The sequence below is a fragment of the Protopterus annectens genome, chromosome 4.part1 (genome assembly GCF_019279795.1).
Source record: "Protopterus annectens isolate FY-2018-M chromosome 4.part1, PAN1.0, whole genome shotgun sequence".
Taxonomy (NCBI): Eukaryota; Metazoa; Chordata; order Ceratodontiformes; family Protopteridae; genus Protopterus; species Protopterus annectens.
Genome location: NC_056734.1, coordinates 686,949,884 through 686,964,031, shown reverse-complemented (window position 1 = coordinate 686,964,031; position 14,148 = coordinate 686,949,884).

Genomic DNA, 14,148 nt, shown 5'->3' with positions numbered 1-14,148 from the left:
GACCAACAATTTTTTAAATACTTTTGAATATTTCTCATATGAAGCCTGACCAGTGGTATCATGTGGGATCATTTATGCTATGAGGCCTAGAATTTTGAAAAACTCTTGCAGACAGAGCTTCTTGAAGACAGAAATCATGGAAATGTTCTGATAAGTCAGGACATTGTCTTATGGTAGAAAGGCCATTCTTTTTTCTATGTCTGTCATGTGCCCTAGGAAGACAATTCTTTGACAAGGTTCAAAGTCCTGGTAAGCTAGAATGGTTGAGACCTTGTCTAATGATTCACCTGGAAACAGACTCTGCACAAATCAGGAAGTCATCTAAATAAGGGAAAATGTAGATATCTTGGGTTCTGCAGTAAGCAACCACTGCACCCAGATATTTTGTGAATACTCCAGGCACAGCAGATAGCCCAATTGGTAATTCTGAATACTAATAAATGTGAGATAGACACAGCAAATCTCAGAAATTTCCTGCAGTTGGGAGCAATTGGAATGTGATGATAAGCATCTTTCAGATCTAAAGTCACCATAAAACAGAGGTCCAGAAGAAAGGGGAGGACCATCTGCAGGGTAAGCATTTTGAATTCAGGTACTTTCAGAAGGTACTTAGGTAAAACAGATCTAAAATTGGTCTCCATGATAGTTCCTTTTTTGGTACCAAAAAAGATTCTAGAGTCAAATCCTTTTTCTATTTGTAGTACAGGAAATGGTTCTATAACCCCTGCTTGCATCATGTGAAGGAGTACCAGAGAGAACAGATATACCTGGACAATACGGCAGAGCAATTTGACATCTACCACCTTCTAAATGGTGACCAGTAAAGTTAGACCCATACCATTTTTAAAAAAAAAAATTACATTTGCAATTCTTGAACAAGTTTTAGAAAATAGAAGGGGTGGTTATAAAAATCAGGTAGAGAAAAAAGAGGTGGAATGGCAAGTTAAATTTAGGGCTGATGTCCCCCCTGACCTGAATGAGATGATTAACAATGTGTTTTTTAAAGGAATGTAAGCTAAGGGCACTTTAAGAAATTATTAATTGAATTTATTGAAGCTTACAGTGTTTAATTGTTTTTAGGATTTTATTGGTTGATTTTTGCATATATTAGGTTCTAGTTTTGTTTCTTGCACCTTTAACAGTTTTATTTTGGGTGTTTAATTTTATTTTCTGTTAAGACCACAGGGTCAGCTATTTTTTTGGTTTTAGATTATATACATACAGTATTTATAAAATCTTATGCAAAGCAGTTTGGCTCCACAAAGAGGATGATAAATTGTCCTAGTAACATTTATGTAACTTCAGATACTGAAACTAAATTAGAGTATGCTGAAAAAAAAACTATGCACACTGGATCTAAAAAAACACAGGGAGGAGAAAGAATTGGTAATAATAATAATAATAATAATAATAATAATAACCTGAGAATACTTCGGCATGAACTTACAGAACCATTATAGCTGACATTCACTAGGTCATTTAAGTATGGGGAAATTCCTCAAGATTGGAGACATGCACTTGTTAAACCTATCTTTAATTAGACGGGGAACAGGACAAACCCAGAGTGAGAGAGACACATAAATTTACTTTCATTTTTTTGGAAAAATAAAGGAGAAAGTTATTTAGGATAAATTATTGTCAGAATTGGAAAGGCTGGGACTTGAAACCATATGGCAGCATGCATATGTTGAAAATAGATCTATAACTACCTATAACATGATGTTCTATAACAATCTAATAACAGCTATAAATGAAAAAAAACTGCACTGTGATGTAATTTATGTAGACTTATCTTCAGCATTTGATAAGGTCATACACAAAACACTGATCAATTAATTAGAACACTGGGTACTGATTTAATCGTCGTCAAGTTAAACTTTGTTTGTCATTCAGACCATACAACCACAAAGTGCATAGCTGAATAAATTGATGTTTCTTCAAGCTCATGGATGCACTTAACACAGAACCATTTCAACAAATAGCATAAGCACAGAAACACAAAAATATATACACACACAACACAGAGTCCAAGTCAAGCAAAGCTCCATTCCACACAGGCAATCACAGTCCAGTTATGCCCTCATCTAGATCAACGATCATAGTTCCATCATCTACCACAATCTCAATCCACCATCCACTCTGTTACCAATCTCGTCTTCACACCAGCTACTGCCTAGTTTTTTCCATCAAGATCAAAATCCGGATCTAGCACAACACCATCTGACATCTTCCAACACTCATCCTACACCTTCCGACACTCATCTTACACCTTCCAACAACCAGGTCTCCAACAACAGCTCCTCTCGGTGCACCTCTCCACATGTAGGCATGAACAGCCACAACCAGACCAATCACTCCAGCCACTCCAAGCTACCTGAGCTAAATCGAATGGTATACCGATCCAACCGATCCAGCGACACCACCACTGACAACACGGCTGCACCCACTCCACAACAGTCCACAAGCAACTCCAATAAGAACAGACACATATCGACAACTTTCTACAAGAACATGAGATGAACAATGAGAGCTGAACAGGCCGCTGCAGCATAAGGTGCCACCACTTTTCCTTAGTAATCTTTGTAATCTTGATAAGATGGATAGCTGCATGGCCTACAAATAGAACATGGCAAGTATCATACAGTAATTGGAATGAGGAAATTCTAGGTCATGTTCAGGGTATCCTACAAGCCTTGGTCTTAAGCCCATGCTTGTCTAGCTTGTACCTTTCATATTTATCTTTTCATCTGAGGTGTTCAACAGTCTTTATTCAGATAATTTTTAAAATGGGTAAAATGATTACATGTGTTACAGAGAGGGCATGTATGCAAAAGAACTTGACTAAATCGACCATTTGGGCATGCTGATAAATACATGAAAAACTAAGCATATGAGATTTGAAGACAGACAGAAAAGGTGAATATTTAATACAGCACACAGTGACTGAAACTGTAAATCCACTCAAGGGCCTGGATACATAGGTAGATTCAGCCTTGATTTTTTAATAATCATATAAACAAACTAGTTAATGATAGTTATAGAACTGTAAGTTGCAGAAAAAAAGATTAATAAAGTCTAGGAAATCAGAAATGATGAAATTGTTGTTTTTAGTTACATTAATCCTAAATTTGAATATGGAATAACAATATGGAAACCTTATAAGAAAGCAAGCTTGAAAAAATTGGAAGGAGTGCAGTGGAAATACACCAAAGCCATCCATGGATGTGAAAATGTAAGTTATTATAAAAGACTAATTATGTGAAGTCGTACAGACATTTAAGAGGAGACCTTAATCAGGTATAATGAGCATTTAGAGACAACTGTCTCTGGGAACATTTGGGGTTATCAGAAAGTAGTAGAGAATCACCAGACAAGCTATGTAGGAGATTATATAGGAATGACAGGTGTACTAATTGACTGAGAGAGTAGCTAATACATGGAATAGAAATTACATTAAAGCAAGCGCTAGGTTGGATATTTTAAGAACAACCTGGACATTTTTCATGGGAATAAATGTTTTGGTATATTGGCAGGTTGGAGGGCATTATTACCTATGCAAAAGATATTTGCATCCATGTTATGTATGTAACTCAGATACACTTCTGTTTTCCATGGCAAGAATTCAACTCATCCTCATGAGCTGGTTCAAATTGAAACAACATGTAAGTTTCTCCAGTACAAAATTAAGATACCAAGAAGAAGCCATCTAAAAAAGAAATAAAGGATAATGAGATCAAACCCTAGTATAAAATATATTCAGGCATGATAGGCAAAACAGGCATGCAGGTGTTCTAGCAATCATCTATAAAAAAATCCCTAACCATCACCTTACTTCCACAGGAAATAACCACATTTAACAATGCTGAACTTCTAATAACACTCCTAAAATCAACAATAAGAAACCAATATGTTTAACAGCAATTTATATATCACCAGGGAATAACATAGATACTGCTGAAAGCATCTTGTATTGGATTTCCAAACAAATTAACCATTAAACTATAATACCTGGAGACTTAAATATAGACTGGCAACTCATATATTCCACTACCCCAAATGAATCCATAAACTTGTTCGGCTTCAAACAATTAATAACCACACCTACTAGAATCAATAAAACTTCAAGGAGACACTCAACATTAGACTGGAGTCTTACAAACAAACCAGACAAACTGACAAAAGTAGGCTGCCTCTCAAATAGCATAAGTGGCCACATGCCAACATATGCTATTAGAACTCACCATAACCTAAATAAACATATTATCTACAATCAAATATGAAATACAACCAATTTCAGCAAAGATATTTTCAATGAAACACTAAGACAATATAACTAGAATGTACTTAGAACAATGCCACTAGATACTGCTGTAGAATACTTTAATAATAATCTAGCATGAGTATGTAATAAAAGAGTAAAGTCCAACACCACACCATGACTGACAAAACAAACAAAATAAAAATCATCACAAAAAGGCATAAAGCCTGGAAGAATTGGTATAAAATAGAACTCAAAATGTCTTCCAGCAATTTAGACATCTTAGAAACTTTGCAAAACTCCGTATCAAACAGGATAAGCAAAAATACTATGCCAACCTACAAGACAAACATAAAAAAAAAGAAAAACAAGGAAGGCAAGACTCGGTGACCACACAAGTCTTTTGCACTTTCGTTCTTTTATTCTTAACGCCAGAACTTCTTCAGAAAACATAATGCAGAGAGTAAAAAACATATTTAAAAGTAGAGCCACTTAAAATCACATGACCATCATCCAATAAAATTGCGTATATCATTCACCTGACTGAAAAGTCTAACATATATAAAAAACACAATTAAATATATCAGAAATACAAAATCACAATAAACTAAAAACAGTTTTATAACCTCTGTGCTGATAAAACACTTCAAATTAATATGCTCATTAAGACCAGGTTTTACATCATAGGTTCATAGGTGTGTACTAGGCTAATGGTCCTGGAACCTTTACAAGCCTAGCCCAAAGAAGTGCCCTGGCATCGCGCTGCTCAACGTTAGTTCCTAGTGCCTCTATCAAGTAGAGCCACTGGAGTGATCCCCGGGGTGAACTTTCTATTACCCATCCACTCATCAAGATTTCTCTTGAAGAGGGACAGTGAGGTGCTCTGCTTGACATGTATGGGAAGTCTATTCCAGAGCATGGGTACTCTCTGGATGAGGAACCTGTCCCTCCAGCATGTTCTGTTGATTGTGGTAATGAGGTTGAAGTGTCTGGAGCATGTGGTGCGGAGGGACTGGGATTTCTTTAGATGTAGCATTTCTAACAGAGCTGGGTTATACATGGCTTTGAAAGTCAAGCAGACATTCACCTCTAAGGAGGCGATATGACACAGAGAATAGCTGGAGTCTTTTGAGTCTGTCTGTGTATGTGGTAATTAGTGGGAACAGAGTTTTTACCAAAGGGGATGATGATGATGCATTTTTTGGCAATAAGCTTAAGGGCATGGTTTTGACACCAGTCATTGTTCTCAGTGAGGCCCTTCTGTAGGATGTCTGCATCAATTGGGGAGTTAATAATGGCTCCCAGCTTGCAGTCTTCTGCAAACTTGGTCAGCCAGACACCCTTTGTGTTGGGCTGGACTTCTGAGAAGTAGATGCTGTACAGGAGAGGACCTGGATTGATCCCTGTGGGACTCCACCCGTGACTAGATGGCAGTCTGACTTGGAATCCACTACTTTAACACTGTGTGTTCTATCTGTGAGCTAATTTGCAACCCACCTAGTAATATAGGGGTTGATGTCTAGTTTGGTGATTTTATCAATAATTCCCAAGTGAGGAATGGTATCAAAGGCCTTGGCCAGATCAAGGTAGGCTCTATGCACTGCCTTACCTTCATCTACAGCCCTGGTGACTGACTCAAAGAAGTCAACCAGGTTGAGCAGGCATGATCTCCCTTTCACAAAGCCAAATTGCATGGGGTCTAGAGTTTGGAGATTTACAATATCTTTGTTAATCATGTCCATGATGATGCGCTCCATAGCTTTACATATCAGACTCGTTAGGCTAATGGAGAAATAATTCCCAGGTTCTGTAGTCTCTCGCCCTTTATGGAAAGGGATGACTGTAGCAGTGAGCCATTTGGCAGGGACAGAGCCTGAGATGAGGCTGTGACTGAACAGGGCACACAGATGTGGTGCCAGTTTGCTTTGTAGTTCATGTAGAACACAGCCAGGGATATTATCAGGTTCCACAGAAGCTGTATTCTCAGCCTTTGACAATGCAGCTTTAACCTGTGCTGCAGTAATGCTGGGTGCCTGGCATTCTTCTGGTATTGTGATTGGTCCTTTGGGGGGGGGTAAAGCTGGCACTGAATCTGTCGGCCAGTATGTTGGCAATATCTGTTGGATCAGTATAGGAGGTACCATTGTACAGTACCTCAGAGCAAATCTGGCTATTGCCATGGAGGTTCTTGATATAACTATAGAAGGCTTTGTGATTGTTTTTAGTGTCTGCCACAATTCTGCCTTCATAGCTGGCTTTAGAGGATTTGTTGAGGGATCTCACCTTTTTGCCAAGGCTAATAAGGGAGTTTTTCCAGCCTTGGGATGTCACCTTGTTCTGTAACAGTTTCTTCCTTGTGTTGTAGAGTTTATTAATGGCAGGTGACCACCAGACTGGCTTCCTTTTTTTGGAGGAGAGTGTCTTTGGTTCTGTTGGGTATGGCTAGTTCCATGCATTTATGTACATGCTCATACAGTGCATTGGTGTATGATTCGGCAGTAATGCAGCAATTTTCCATTGGCATGGGTGCCATGAAGTTAGCCACCTCTGTTTTAAGGAGTCCAAAGTCAGCTTTGGAGAAATGTGTCCATCTTTGCGGGGGTGTGGGTGAGATGTGGCTTTCCACGGTGATTACTTTATGGTCGGTTCTGACCAGAGAAGGATTGACTATTGGTGTAGAGCAATGGTCACCCATGTTAGTAATAACCAGGTCAAGGATGGTGCGTCCCCTACTGGGGGTCAAAATGAACTGGTCCAGGGCATTGGAATTGATGAAGTCCAGGAAGATTTGGGCCAGTGTATTGGTGCTTGAGTAGTTTTCCCAGTTGATGGAGGAGTAGGTGAAGTCTCCTAGTATAAGAGTGTTGGGTTGGACCTTGATAAATGCCAGGGTGCTTAGGAAGGTGGAGTGAGAGTCTAGGGACATGGTTGGGGAACTATAGCAGGCTATGACCTGGATCGCCGTCTTACCCAATGTTAGCTGTACCTGAAGTATCTCAGATACATTATGCTGGGATACTAGTCTGGAGGTGTGCTTATCCTTTATGACTATGGAGACACCATCACCTTCAGAGCTTTGGTCTATGTTTCAGGGCTGAAAGGTGTGGAATGAGTTATAGTCTGGTAGTGCAGGGGTGCTTTCTGCTGCTTTAAACCAGGTCTCCATTACAGCACAAATGTTAATGTTCTCCATTTTGAGGAGTGCTTTAAGCAACTACACCTTGAGATTTAGACTTCTAGCGTTGAGCAGCATGACTCTAACACTGCATTTTTTTATAGCTGTTAATTTGTTATTTTTTAAGCTGGTAGTTTGGTCTTTGGAACACCACCTAAAAAAGGCACTAAAGGGGTGGCAAGAGTCTTAGCCAGTACCTGGAAACCCAGGGGTGACAGATGCAGGCAATCTCTGCAAAGCATCGAGGTCTGTCAAGCATGTCATCTCAAGCAGGCAGATACTGGATCCCCTTAGAATGACACCAGAAACTTAACCAATTGTTGAAGTCAATCAGTTTTTGTTTGTAACTGCGGTATCATTCTGGGTGGTGGTAGGATACTGCTCAGGGCTAGTGTCATACTTGCCTGGGCCATATAATCTGAGAGCTCCACCATATCTCTTCTCATGTAGTCCAGGGAGGTGCATCTCAGGTCATTCACACCCACATGGACAATGACAGAGTCATACTTGTACTTGTTGTGGAGTGACCTGAGTGCGTGTGTTATGTGTTGGATTCTGTCACCTGATAGACAGCTGACTGTTGCCTTCTCCTTATTCAGCCTAGAGAGTGGGGCATCTGTGTACCTCACTATTGAGTCACCTATGATTAGTGTATTGAGCAAGGTGTTTAGCCTTAGGGGTTAGGATGAGGGGCACACTGTGGAGGTAAGCTATGTGTTCTGTGGCTTGTGCTGTGTTGTGGTGGTCAAGTGCATTTCTGTCTTGGAGGTCTCTACTATTTCGGTAAATTTCTATTGACAGCCTCAGCGAAGGTGGGTGTGTGGTTTGTATTTTTATGTTGAGAGCTGTGATAGTGGGTGTTCTGGAGGGCTATGTGTTTCATGTGGTGTGGTGCAGGTGTTGACCTTCTCCTCTTGACAAGCTAGTCCGGTTTTGGCTGGAGAGTGCATAGCTTCCAATTTGGTGATATAAATGCATCTCTCACAAGTCTGAGAGTTGGGAGGTAAGAATAGAGGGTTGTCTGTGTACATGAGGCAGTTGCAACACTGCCTCAGAATGTCCAAGTGCACCAGTTTAATAGGAGAAAGCATAGGGAACTGTCCTTTAATCATGGCAGGAGTGGTGGTCATAACTACTAAGTACTGCAGCTATTTCCATAAAGACTGACTAGTGCTGATGGGACTTAAGTGTGCTACAATAATTGCTACAAAAACCTGTTGAAGTGCAAAGCAATTAGGCTATTTGAAGTGCAAGAGAGAAAAAATTAACAAGATCTAAGGGAAAAACTGAAGAGCAGAGTTTCTGGCACCAGTAATAGTTTACCTCAGCTCGGAGTTGCTGCGCGGAGCTTAAACAAGCACAAACCTGTGCAAATACAGATAGGTGTAATCGCCATTCTGCTTCTCGACATTCCAGCAATACATTGTGATTGCCAATTAGGTCTTGTAAGTCTACCTGATCCAAAACAAACAAAAAAAAATGAACTTTAAGTTTTCACAGTCTAAAGAATGCTCGGCTAAAGCATTATTTCAATCTTTTTTATAAATGGCCAAACAGTGGTCGTATATTCTTTTATTTAACCTATGTAATGTTTTCCCAATTTAATACTCTGAATAAGTCTCACACCATGCAATATAAACAACTCCACAAGACTCACATGTAAATCTACCTTTAGCTGTAATAGTCTTATTAATAACTTCAATGTGAATAACTAAACAATTTGCTGTAAAGCGGCAGTACTTACAATTGCTGCACTTGAATGTCCCTAATCTGTTAGTATTGATGTTCCTGCTGTGTTTTTGTCTTTCTAATAGTGTTTGAATATTTAAACCTTTTTAAAAGTAAAAATGGTTTACTACCCAATATATCAGCCATATCTTTGTTCCCTAAAATAACTTTTCAATTATTAGTAATAATGGTTTTAATAATACCTATATCTACAGTAATGGGTAAAGGGAAGGTGTTTCTAAAATCTAAACTGACCCTATTTATGGGAACATTAGGTGCTTTAGATGAAAACACACTGCCAGAATTTAAAATGGGCTTAGCTTTATAATGCCTCAATTTATAAACTTCCTTGACAATAACATTCAGTAAAGATGGAGAATCATTTAAATTCAGTATTATCAAAAAAACAGAGAGAAGGAATGAGAGGTACAAAAGACTAGAGAAATACTTAGAATTTTGGGACTTTGACGTGAAAGTTTAGAAAAAAAGATCTAGGACAGCTCTCCAAATTCATTATTTCTTTGATACCAGGAAGAATTCTTGAATAAAAATCATTTCCCTGTTTGATCTGAAGGAACAGGTTTGATGACCCCTGAGAAAGAATTTGCTCAAGTATACAAGGAAACAGTGAGCCTTGACTGGACAATTGGAGGAATCTGCTGAAAGGAGGGACTTCCACTGCTATATATAGCCTTTCTGAATGATTCTCAAAACCTACGTGTCTGATGTTATCTGGTACTGTAGAGGGAAATGAAAGGGCCAGATTCAGGAAGCCTCCGTGTAAGAGTTATAACTCTTACACGGAGGCTGCAGTTAAACGGTGTGATGTCAGCATGTCATGCATATGCATGAGGTGCATGAGGCATGCTGAATCACACTGTAACTCTTAAGACTCCGTGTAAGACAGTAGGGGGCGTGTCTGTAGGCTAAGCCCTGCAAGCGGACACGCCCCCGGAAGTCAAGAATGCCAGAAAGTAAACACCCACGAGAGAGGCCATGGAAATGTGAATAAACACACTACACAACACATGCCCCCACAGACCAGCAATGTAAAATGTAAAAAGTGAACAGATGTTATAAAATGTAAAATGTAAACTGTTTTATTTTTTTTAAAACCCCGTAAATGTTTGCTAATGTGTACGCTCGTGTGCGCAGGTGTGCTACTAGCGCAATTGCAGTTAGCAATCAGTGGAAAAGGATATAAGAACTAAATATGCAAAGTAAGCCAATAAGTAATAGCATAGCGGTAGAGTTTTCGGCTTAAGAGCAGGCAGGCAAGGTTCGAGCCCACACAACATCCTTTTTTTTTTTGTAAATAAGCACTAAAAAGGCCCCAGACAGTATTGTACAAATGTAAAAGTATTTCCTTTTGTAAAATGGAATGAAATTGATCATATATTTTCAAGTAATACAATAATAAAAATATTTAGAAATGTACTGATAGCTAAGCTGCTGTCAAACAAGGTGAGACAGAGTGCCCGTAGCTGAGTAGTGTTTCAAAGGCTGCAAATTGCTTGCCCGTAGCTAAGCACTGGTTTAACAGGCTCAAACTGTGTGCAACTAGCTGTGCTTAGCTTAACATGCGTGTTAATAGCCAATTAAGGTTTAACCCAGCGCACACCGTTTGCGCGGAGGTGCGCGCCACGCCCACAAGCTAACCGCTGGGCAGCGTTAAGCAAGCTGTATCAAAAGTGCCTTTACACAGACACACCCCTCAGCCTGTCTAGACAGTCATAAAAACTAAAAATCAGTGGTCAGATTTGAACACAGGATACCATGCACTAGAGTCAAGCTACTAAACCACTAAGCCATGACAGCAGTACTTAGAAATGCAGAAATAGCATATATGTAGGATGTAATCCAAAATGGAGCATGATAAAGCAGTTTCTGTGAAGTTGATACAATTCCAAAATGGCCAATCATAGAAATGTGTGGGAAAATCGGCATATATAAGCCCCATAGGTGGGAATACACAGCATAAACGATTGTAGAATAGACCTGCAGGCAGAATGAGTGGAGTAGGGGAGGGACGTTGCTTTCGAGCACAGCGGTGGGGCGTTGAGGAGTCCAGATACATGGTCTGGCTCCTAGTTCATCATCATGAGGCCCAACTCATGCAGGGCCAGGTCTCATGGGGAGCATACAGGGCGGAGGCATGGGACCAGTTGGCTCATGATCTCACCAGTGCTACTGGGATTCCACGTACCGGTGAGCAGGTCCATCACCACCATGCGGACCTGAAGCGACGCAAGCAAGACCAGTTGACCCAATGGATCCAGGAGGCCCGGGATATGCCCAACGCCCCACTACTGAGTAAGTTACATTTTACTTATGTATGTAAGGAATTCAACTAGCTGATACCATGGAGATGTGTATTCCAATATTACTTGTTTTGTATTACAGCTGCAGGTGTCCGCTCTGCGAATCGCAGGGCACATGACAGCAGGCTGGTGCGGCTGCACCATGCAGGTTAGTAACCCCACCTAGTACTTGTAAATAAATATTATAGTGTAGCACTTAGCAGAACACTGCAGTGTATTCATTAAAAGTAATTGAATGTGCAAGCAACAAGTGAAGGTGTGCAGGTATGGCTGCAGCAAGTTTATCAGTATGTAAGTGAAACTGGAAATATAATTGATAGAAATAAATAGTTCTGTAATACAGATGTCCCACCATTAATTAAATGTAGTATAACCTGCAGTAGTCTCAAGAGTACAGCTTCAGAAGCTGAGTTAATCACATGTGAGATATATCCCCTGTTGAAATGCTGAATCATGACAGAAGTGAGGCTGCTGGAAAGTGTTTGAATCACCACAGGTCTAATATGTGAACAAAGCCTAGAAGTACCAACCTGAACTGTGAAATAGCAGGATGTGTGAGAGTGACAGAAAGGGTCATGTATCAATAAATAAAGTAGTAATAACTCCTGAATATATAAGCCTCAGTGTGGTTCTACAGAACTAAATGCATGTGGGAATTAAAAATTAACATCCCAAACTGATTTCAGTGTGTCTGAATCTTGAATGTTTAAGCCAAAATCTGTATATGGTGATCACAGTCAACAATTTTCAGATAGAATGAATGATTGTCTGACATACTAAACATCCATAGTTGTCCCCTGCCCTGTCATCAAAAAATGTAGCAGGATGATGTATCTGATCAAATTCAAAATAACTAGGATAGTGATGTATCTGTAACAGGTCTAGCATGACAGTCAATTAAAAATCATTTGAAAACTATCACCCACAAGTTAATTGTGTTTCTATTACAAATGTATATCAATGTATAATTTATGAATGTGTCAACATTTTCTTTCTCCACCCCACCCTATAATTGCAAATTAAAAAACTCACTAAATATTGGTATGTAAAAATTTCATTAACCATGGACATTTGTCCTGTTGTTTCAAAAATATATGCATGTCCGTTGTTGCATGTGCCCTGTTCATACCTGCAAACCTGATGGCCTGTTGCTATTAATCAACCCTGCATGTTGTTTGATTGTGTATTTCTGTTCAAATAATGCATGTGATATTGATATGCCTGTTGTTCAATGGTGTTAATATCTGGGTGTTTGTTTAATGGGAATACCAATGCATGCTGTTACAACTAATTTGAATGGAATAATATGCTACTAACCCAAACTAACATAACATACTCACAAACCTAGAACGCTTGGGAAGGCAGGTCCCAGCGGACCCACCTCTCCCACCTCATCTGGCGATTGCACCTGGCACTAGTACCAGGCCGGACCCTCCTCCGGTGGCCCTGTGCCACCTTCGGGTGGAAGCGCTGCAGGGGATGGGGCCTGTCCCCCCTCTGCAAGCGTGGCCGGAGGAGCCCGTCCACTCACCCTCCAAGGTGTCCGGTCTGTGGTGCGAAGGGAGATTCAAGATTCTGTTCTTGGGCCCCTACGCCAGCTTGAGGCCCGGGTGGCACAGCTTACAGGCATGCCCGTTGTCCTGCCTGCACAGCCCCCAGCACAGCCCCGTCCTGGGCTATGAAGGAACAGTGGCAACTGCCTATGGGTGGGGATATCAGTTCCACTGTTGCCATCTGTGGGCTCATGTGCCCTGGATATCCCATCCTCCGTCCCCGTCAATTGTGTAACCCCCCCACATGTGTCATACACCGCCCCTGTATGCATCTTGTCTGTCTTGTCTGTTAACCTACCCAACCTAACTCCCCAGCTATACCGACTACCTTCAACTGACATACCACTCTCACCTAAAAAAAAAAAAAAAAAGGGCACTCTGTACCCACAAAAAAATTACACCCCATACATAGCCGTCCATGTTGCACACATGTCCGCTGGACATTGAAACTGTTAAATACAACTGGCTGTACAACAGGTATTAATGTTGTCCTGACACCTCTCTCAGGGGTGGAAGGTTTCAAATGTCACACCAAATTACATACAAATGCACAGCTGTTGCTGAGAAAGACATGGGCAGCTATGGGCCTCACCTACCTCCCTCCTGCAAATCCCAAGCTTGTCTCCCTACTGTCTTACCCTATTTGTGACCCCTTTTTCACCACTTTCCTGTCACCCCTTTTTCTTTTCTTTCAAAGAAAATAGCGGGTGTCTGGTGTGGCGGAGCTCACCGCCGGTGCGCATGCGTGAGCTCCACGCAAACGAGCGCAGACCTGGTTTTTAGTGCTTAAAAGTGATTGACAGGTCCTGTACTCATTTCGAAAGAAAAATAAATTCCCACTGTCAGTCTCGAACCCAGGACCTTGGTAACACTAGTCTGTATGACCTACCACTAAGCCATGACTCTCATACAAGAGCATAGTGCTAAAATAAATATAACATGTAATAGTAGGAATGAATATAAAGGCAATATAGGATGTGTACTACCCAAAGCATGTCAGGTAGATTTTTAATGTCCGAATTACTGGATTCCCATACTAGTTTAGTGTTAACAGAAACAGCCCTGCTAATTGTTAGCTTGTACATAATAATGTAAGGTAATGTACATATATGA